The 7,627-nt window shown below is 43.9% G+C and overlaps 1 pseudogene; it reads right to left on the bottom strand.

Annotated features, from left to right (window-relative positions):
- Positions 1–961: 961 nt before the first annotated feature.
- LOC112471847 lies at positions 962–1,080 on the bottom strand (annotated as a pseudogene).
- Positions 1,081–7,627: the final 6,547 nt, after the last annotated feature.

Genomic DNA, 7,627 nt, shown 5'->3' on the forward strand with positions numbered 1-7,627 from the left:
AAAGTAATAAGTGCAGTAATAATTCAAGTACAAGAATGGCAGGAGATGAGAATGGACAGAAAGGCAGGGGTTGTAAAATGAGGGCGGGGCCCTTAAGTTTTCAGCAAGGAGAACACATGGTCAGAGGTAAGTTTAAACAACAGTCACAGGCATACAAAAGAAATTGCAATGAACCGGAGGGACATTCAATAATTCAGACATTTCTTGAACACCCACTGTGTTAGATAAGGAAAAACTTCTTGCTCTCTTTTTATAAACAAAATGTGGAAATGTTATTATACCTAACTTTTTTTTTAAGGCAGGCAGTTAAAGGGGCAAGAATAAAGGGGCTTTGGGGGTATTTTTTCCTGTCCAATGACTTCGTTACATCATATTCCCTTTCTTTAAAGATAATAAACCCGCTTTTTAAAGTCAAATAAACTGAATGGGATTAACCCAATAAGCAAGTTGCTTATTGAGTACCTACTATTTCCACAGCAGCGGCTAGGCACAGTGGGAAGGAAACAGTAAGTTTGGGAAAAAAGTGGGGAGAGCAAGCTATGTTTGCCGGGGTGGGTACTAAATTAATCTGGCTGGACTGGAGGGCAATAGAGTATGTGCCAGATTGGAGACTAAGGAGGTTTATTCTAGGCTAAGGAGAATAATTTTATCATATAGGCAATGGGAAAGTTTGAAAGTTAAATTGAAAATTGGGTTTGTTAACACTGCAAAATCTCACCTGAGGTCGCATCAACTGAATCAGCTTTTTCTGTCTTGCATTACAAACACCACCAAGAGTGCTATCTTGTTCCTTATTTAGTATGGAATCTTCCTGGAGTGCTTCTCACTTCGCATAGACTGTTGAACTTAATTCTCCCACTAGAGGGAAGTCTAAACCGACAGATTCTGTATTTGAAAACCATCCCTCGTATTTCTTTCTTTTTTTTCTTTTTCTTTCTTTCTTTCTTTCCTTTTTTTTTTATGCCTACAGTACCTAGTATTCCGAGGTGGTCTCCCATCCAAGTACTAACCAGGCCCCTCCTTGCTTAGCTTCTGAGATCAGATGAGATCGGGCATATTCATGGTGGCATAGCCGTAGACTCCTATTTCTTAAGTTTAATTTCTCCCACCAATTTTTGACTCATCTGTCTTTGAAAAAATCACTGTCAATTCTGTATCAAAGCTGGGGAAAGTTGTGGAGCAAGAAAGGTTTATCCTTGCAATTCTCACACCTTCTCGGTATCTCAGTGGCCACTTTTGTGACACAGTACTATTCCTCCAGACAGCAAGCCTTGGCTTAAGAGGTTGCACCTTGGAGCTGTAACTGTGTTTTCACGGGAACTTGGGAGCACCTACTTGGATGGCGACGTCTGTGTCCTCATCATGAGAGTCCCACAGTGGTGCATGGCTGGGTATCCAGCACAGGGATAGTTGTGAGTTGAATAATTGTATTGAAGAGCCAGAAAGCACAACTCCAACAGTAGAATTTTAGGCCAGTGGGAAGGGTTTAATTTCAAGAGGCTTTCCCAGGGCTCCCCAAACCAACATTAAGTGAAGCAGTCTACTCAGAGACCTAGTTGTCCATCATCACTGTGTAGTCTTTGGAGTTGAGGCCGTTGCAAGGCACTGGGAAGAGGTGTGGTACACAGAAGTCTTGTTTAGTGTTTTTGGCCTAATAACTTCAAACTGAGAGTGGTCTGGGTTTCTGGTGAGCCCTCCAACCTCTCTCCCACCACCACCCACGTTGAGAATATAGACCAAGAATCTTGAACAGTATGAAGAGCTCCGACACTGGCATAAACATTCCCTGAAACAGGCAGCCCTCAGATGTGCTGGGTGACTGAAAAGGTGTAGGTAAGAAGCAGGACTGATTTCAAAGCCAGTGAAAGTCAATGGGACTGAGAAAACCAATCTAACCACCACATGTTTACAGAGCACCCTCTAATATCCATTATCTTTCAGAGATACTTGAATCTTTCTGGAGAAAGTCTACTGAAAGATTTAAAAATCAAAATGGTACAAATGTTGTCTTTTTCAATTTTTATCTAGAGTTTGCTTTACAATCTCTAGCCCAGAGCAGAGCCCTGAGAGAACATAGCACAGATGGATGGATTCAGTCATCTTCTCCTCCCATTCATTTCAACCACTTGCTCTCAGACTAATAACCTAGTTCTCGTTTTACCAGTAAAGTCTTAAATTCTCAAGCTCTCCTTGCCTAGCTTGTTCACTCTCTCTCTTCCCGGAAACTGAATCCAGGTCTTCATTCATTCACTCATTCGCCAAGACTTTATTGAGCACCACTTTAGATCAGACAGACAATGCATTAGGCCTAGAGATTCAGAGGTAATCCCAACAGAGATTTCCTTGTCTTTAAGGAATTTATAGTCTAGTTACCCTTCTCCTCCATCCCCTCTCAATTAAAAACAAAAACAAAAACAACACAAAAAAACCACAAGCAAACAATTAGGACGCTGTGATTAGTGTTAACAATCCAGGCAGCTATCAGGTGTGTCTAGACAACCCCAGAAGGCACTCTGGGGAAGCTTCCTGGAAGACTTGTTGTAGGGTGTATTAGTTTGCTATTACTGCTGTAACAAATTGCTACAAAACTTAGTGGGTTAAAACAATACAAGTTTATTATCTTACAGTTCTGTAGATCAGAAGGCCGATTTGGGTCCCATTCGGCTAAAGTCAAGATGCCAACAGACTGTTCCTTTCTGAAGGCTCCAGGATCTGTTTCCTGGCCTTTTCCAGTTTCTAGTAGCAGCTCATATTCCTTGGCTCAAGACCTTCATCTTCCAACTTTAAAGCCAGCAATGTGGTATCCCTCTTACCACTCTTCCATCGTCAGGTCTCCCTCCCACCTCGATGGGGAACGGGATTTTGCTTTTAAGGATCTGTGTGATTGGATTGGGCTCATTTGGATAATCCAGGATAATCTCCCCATCTCAAGGTCCTTAACTTAATCACGTCTGCACAATCCTTTTGCCGTGTAAAATAACATATTCACAAGTTCCAGAGATTGGGAGACAGATGTTTCCTCCTTTTGGAGGCCATTATTCTACCTATCATGTAGAAAGACAGACACAGAGGGCCATAGCGATAGTGGTGAGGATAGGGGTAGAAGGCCCTTTACAGGCAGTAGGAAAAGCTTGTAGAAAGGCCTCTCGATGAGAATAGTGTGTACTCTAGGAACTGCAGGGAGTTCAGTAAAACCAAAGCATGGCGTTTGCATTGGAATGTGGGAGGGAGTTCTTCATTCAAGCCACATTTATTACATGCCTACTATATGGCAGGCGTTGTTCTGAGGCTACAAGGAGGAACAAGACAAAGTTCGTGTCCTCTGAAGCTTCATAAAAGCAAAGACCAGATTGTGAGAGGCCTTGTAGACTTTCTTAAGGAGTCTGAACTTTTCTAAGAGCTATAGGGAGCCATTCATATGACAAATTTTATTGAGCGCTTGCTATGTGCCAGGTACTGTTCTAGGCTCTGGGAATACAGAAGTTTAAAAATGAAAGTAAAAATTCCCTGCCTTTATGGAGTTTATATGCTAGTTGATTTTCAGGAAGGGAAGCAGATGCTCGCTTTGGAAAGATCACTCTGGCTGGGCTGTTGGAGAAAAGGTTGGAGGGGAGTAAGACTAGAGGTGGTTCAGTCTCTCCTGGGGTACATTTTCTTTCATCAGGAACTCTCGTTCCCCTTTATCCTTCAACTGTACCTTTTTTGCAATCCTCTCCCCCCAACTGATTTAACATTCTACCCTGGGGCTTCCCAGCACTGCAGAAGAAAATGTTTAAAATATTCATATTGTAAAAAAATAAATATTTATATTGTAGCCACTACATATTAGAATACCCGACGCCAGCCATATTCTCGATTCTGCTGACGATTCCATTTCTCTAAGAAGCTACCACTCTTACTCCTGTCAGCAGCTATTTTAACTGGAACCACTTTCCTTAACTACTGCATCTTGACCCCTTTTCTCTCAGGAGAGACTTAGAAACTGTCAGGTAGCAATCAGTTCTCTCATCTTTTAACCTGTAGGTTTACCACAAATGTATCTGCTTGTGCCCCCTTCTCAAAGATAACCCAGGCAACTTCACCCTCCTGTGCCTGGATCCCATCTCCTCTGTGGCATTTTTCATTAATCATCTCTCCATCTCTTTTGTCTTCCCCCGCAACATGGAGCATGTTTAAGTCTTCCTCATTTGAAAAAGACAAACCCAAAATCTTCCCCTTGATTCTGCGTTCCCCCTATCTGCTGCCTTATGTTTCTCTTTCCTGTTAACTGTCAAGCTTCTAGAAAGAGTGGCCTGTATTCATGTGTCTCTTTTACTCCTTAACCCGTTGGAGACTGGTTTAACTATGATTTTTTTCACTCTGCTCCGAAGGGCATTTTTCAGCCCCGTCCTCTCGAATGTCCTGCTGCATTTGTGCTCCCACCATTCTTTCCTGGCACTTTCTCTCACCCTCCTTTCTAATCTCTGTGGTCTCAGTTTTTCTATCACCTTGGTTGTTTTTTTCTCAATTCGTAGGCCTCTTCCTTCCCCATATGCCCACCTAGGGCACCTCATGCATGCCCATAACTTTGTTTTCTACTTATAATCTGAAGAGTCTGAAGTTGATATCACTTGTCCACACCTCTACTTTGACTTTAGTTCCATAAATCCACTGTCTACTAGACATCCTAATCTAGACGCTGCAAACCTAACGTGTCTAAAATTAAACTCATGATTGCTCCCTTTGTGGTGGTATCACCTGCCACCAATTCCTAAGATGTCAAGTGGGTAGTAATTCTAGATTCCTTCCCTTCCCTAAATCCCTACTTTAAATACATTATCAACTATTACTGATTTGAATTCTTAAGGATCTCTTGTCTCTGCCCTTTGCTTTTCATTCCCACTGATCTTGCACTCCGAATGTAACCCTGGCCTCCTTGTTGAGCACCCAGCCTGTATTCACGTGGGTGTCCAGAACCAGTCACCCCAAGATATGCGTCTGTGATATGCAGATCGTTTTGAGTTAAAGGCAATTTTAGCTGCAGGCTCAAGAGAAACTTCTGTCCCCCAACCCCCCTTACCTACCGAGACAAATTTGAATTAGAGGCCTTGCCCATAAGAGACTATCAGAGATAACATCTTTTGACCTATCTATAGGGCAGCACAAACTTCTATTTACTAAAGGTCTGCTCTTATCATCCTGCAATGACCTTTTGAAACCCCCAAGGCATACTCCCTTATCCCTAGCTTAGAATGTCTTATATACCTGTGCTCCCTTTCTATCTCTGAACCTCTAGTGCACGTGGGGTCTCTGACTCTGTCATGTATGTGAGGTTCCCATTCATATGTATGTATTAAATTTGGTTATTTTCTCTTGCTAATCTGTCTCATCTCTATTTGACTGTTAGACAAGCCAGAAGAACTTTGAGAATAGAGGAAAGTTTGTTTTTCTCCCACACTTGTAACCTGGCAGGAAGCAAATGGCACACTCCAGTTTGTAGAGACAACTTACAAAGTGTCGGCTGGGTATAGGAAAACCACAAGGAATAATGTGCAGTACCAATCAAAGAATAGTGTTCAGTACACTGGGCCAGCAGGAAAGCAGGTTTCCACTCCCCAGGCCTGAAAAGTCAAAAGAAGGGAGTGATTATCTGGATTAAGAGAGCAAGAGGGAGCAGGAGAGAGAACCACCAGGAGGGAACTCTGATCTTTAGTTGAAGGTGGCAGCCAGCCCACAGTGACCCCCAAAGGAGGGGATCCTGAGGAGTAAATATCCAGACCTCCTTGGTTTTCCCCCTCCCAGTCTCCTCCCATGGATCCCATTGGCCAACTAGGAAGCCAGAGGGCCCAGGATGGATCTGCAGGGGCAAAGGGAAGGCATACAGCACATCTTCCAAATCTTCCCGTGTAACATGCTAGGAAGGGTTCCCCCACCCCCTGATCACATTATTCCCAGCTCCACTTGTCTACACCTGGGTTCTCTGCCATCTACAGGATAAAATCTAAACTTATTGGCATGCTCTGATTTCTCTTTTAACTCAGAATTTTCTACCTACTGAAATGCATTAGAAAGCCTTTAATATGACCCAACAACCGAGGCCTACTTTCTGTTAGCTCTCTGCTTCAGACTTTTCACTCCAGCAACATCGAACCACTGATGGCCCCCATGCTCCTCTGTTCTTTCGGGCTTCTGAGCTTAGCCTGACGGCATAAATTGTGAATTAGTGAGAGAATGAATGCACGTTTATCCCTGTGGCTCTTGAGGATCAGGAATAGGATCATGTGTACATTATGATTTATGTGCAGAGCAGGCTGTCCCCAGTCACCAAAACGGTTCACTTACATTTTCTCACTTGATCGTAACGACAGCCCTGAGTGGTGGATAAAGCTGGTAGTAATTAGCAATGCTCAGAGGGTGACGTGGACTACCCAAGGTCACACTGCAGTGGCTAGAAAGAAGAAACACAAGCCACAGTCCCCCTTCACGGGCTTGTCCTCCCATGGCCTCACTCAAGGCTGCCTGCAAATAAGGGTCTTTTGCGTTTGCCCAGACGCCATCTTACACTAGAACAAAATATCCCAAGAAATCCTTCTGAATCCTGAACTCACTTTTGAATTTAAAAGGCCTTTCAAACACATTTGTCTTAAAAACAACGACAACAAACTGCTAAACCCAAAACATACTTTAATAGTAGCACTTTAACAACTATTTCCTTGAGACCAGGGAAAGGGAAGTTTGACAGATGTTTTCACGGGAACCCTGGATGGGGAGTACTGGGCATCTGAGAGAGGCTAGGAGTCTTGAGATCCCGGAAACCAGAAAGGGATTGCAGAGGAGGGAACCCGAGGATCAGGTGTTGATCTGGCAAGAAAAAAAGAAGCGGGGTTCTGGAGGAGAACAAGATTCACGTTTTGAGGAAAATGTACTTCGAGATCAGAGATCCTAGTTATTATGCAAACCAAATACAAATGAGGAGCCGGTCAACTATTGGTTTATTTTGGGTGGAGCCTCTAGGAAAATTCTTGAGACCACCTCTAAAGGAAAATTAGTTGGAGTCAAAATGTTAAATATAACGCACTGCATTAAGGAGAGGTGTTTTTTTTTTTAATTTTCCTACCACACTTGGGTTGGAAGACCCGCCACCTCCCCTCTCCGCTCAGACCGATTGCTATTTTCTGGGGCTCAGGTCCGACAACCCACTTGGGCAAACAGAAAAACCGAGGAGGCTGAGTGTGCTAAGCGCAGAGACAGCCTCTCCCCACCCCAGTCTCCAACCTCAAGTAGGAGCTCTTTTGGGTGTCGCTATCCTAACGATGAGGGGAAATTGCTCAAACCGATAACGAGGCCGCAAAACTCTGTCATTTCAGCAGAATGACTTTGCATTCGACCCAGAGCAAAGGTAAAAGTCACGACCATCTGCAAAAACCTTTACCCAAGTGGGAAGTGGAAATCTTGGCTCTCGGGTTTTCCAAGCAAAACTCGCCGCAGGCGCCCTTTTCCTCTTGCCGCCCGGGTGGGGAGGGAGAGAGTCGGAGGGGAGGAGAGATGGAGGGGAAGAGTAGTAGAGGGGAGAGGAGGGGAAAGGAGAGGAGAGCGGGAGGAGAGGATGAGGCGGAGGGGAGGAGAGAGTAGGGAAAAAAGAGTGAGA

The sequence above is a fragment of the Pteropus alecto genome, unplaced genomic scaffold (genome assembly GCF_000325575.1).
Source record: "Pteropus alecto unplaced genomic scaffold, ASM32557v1 scaffold359, whole genome shotgun sequence".
Taxonomy (NCBI): Eukaryota; Metazoa; Chordata; class Mammalia; order Chiroptera; family Pteropodidae; genus Pteropus; species Pteropus alecto.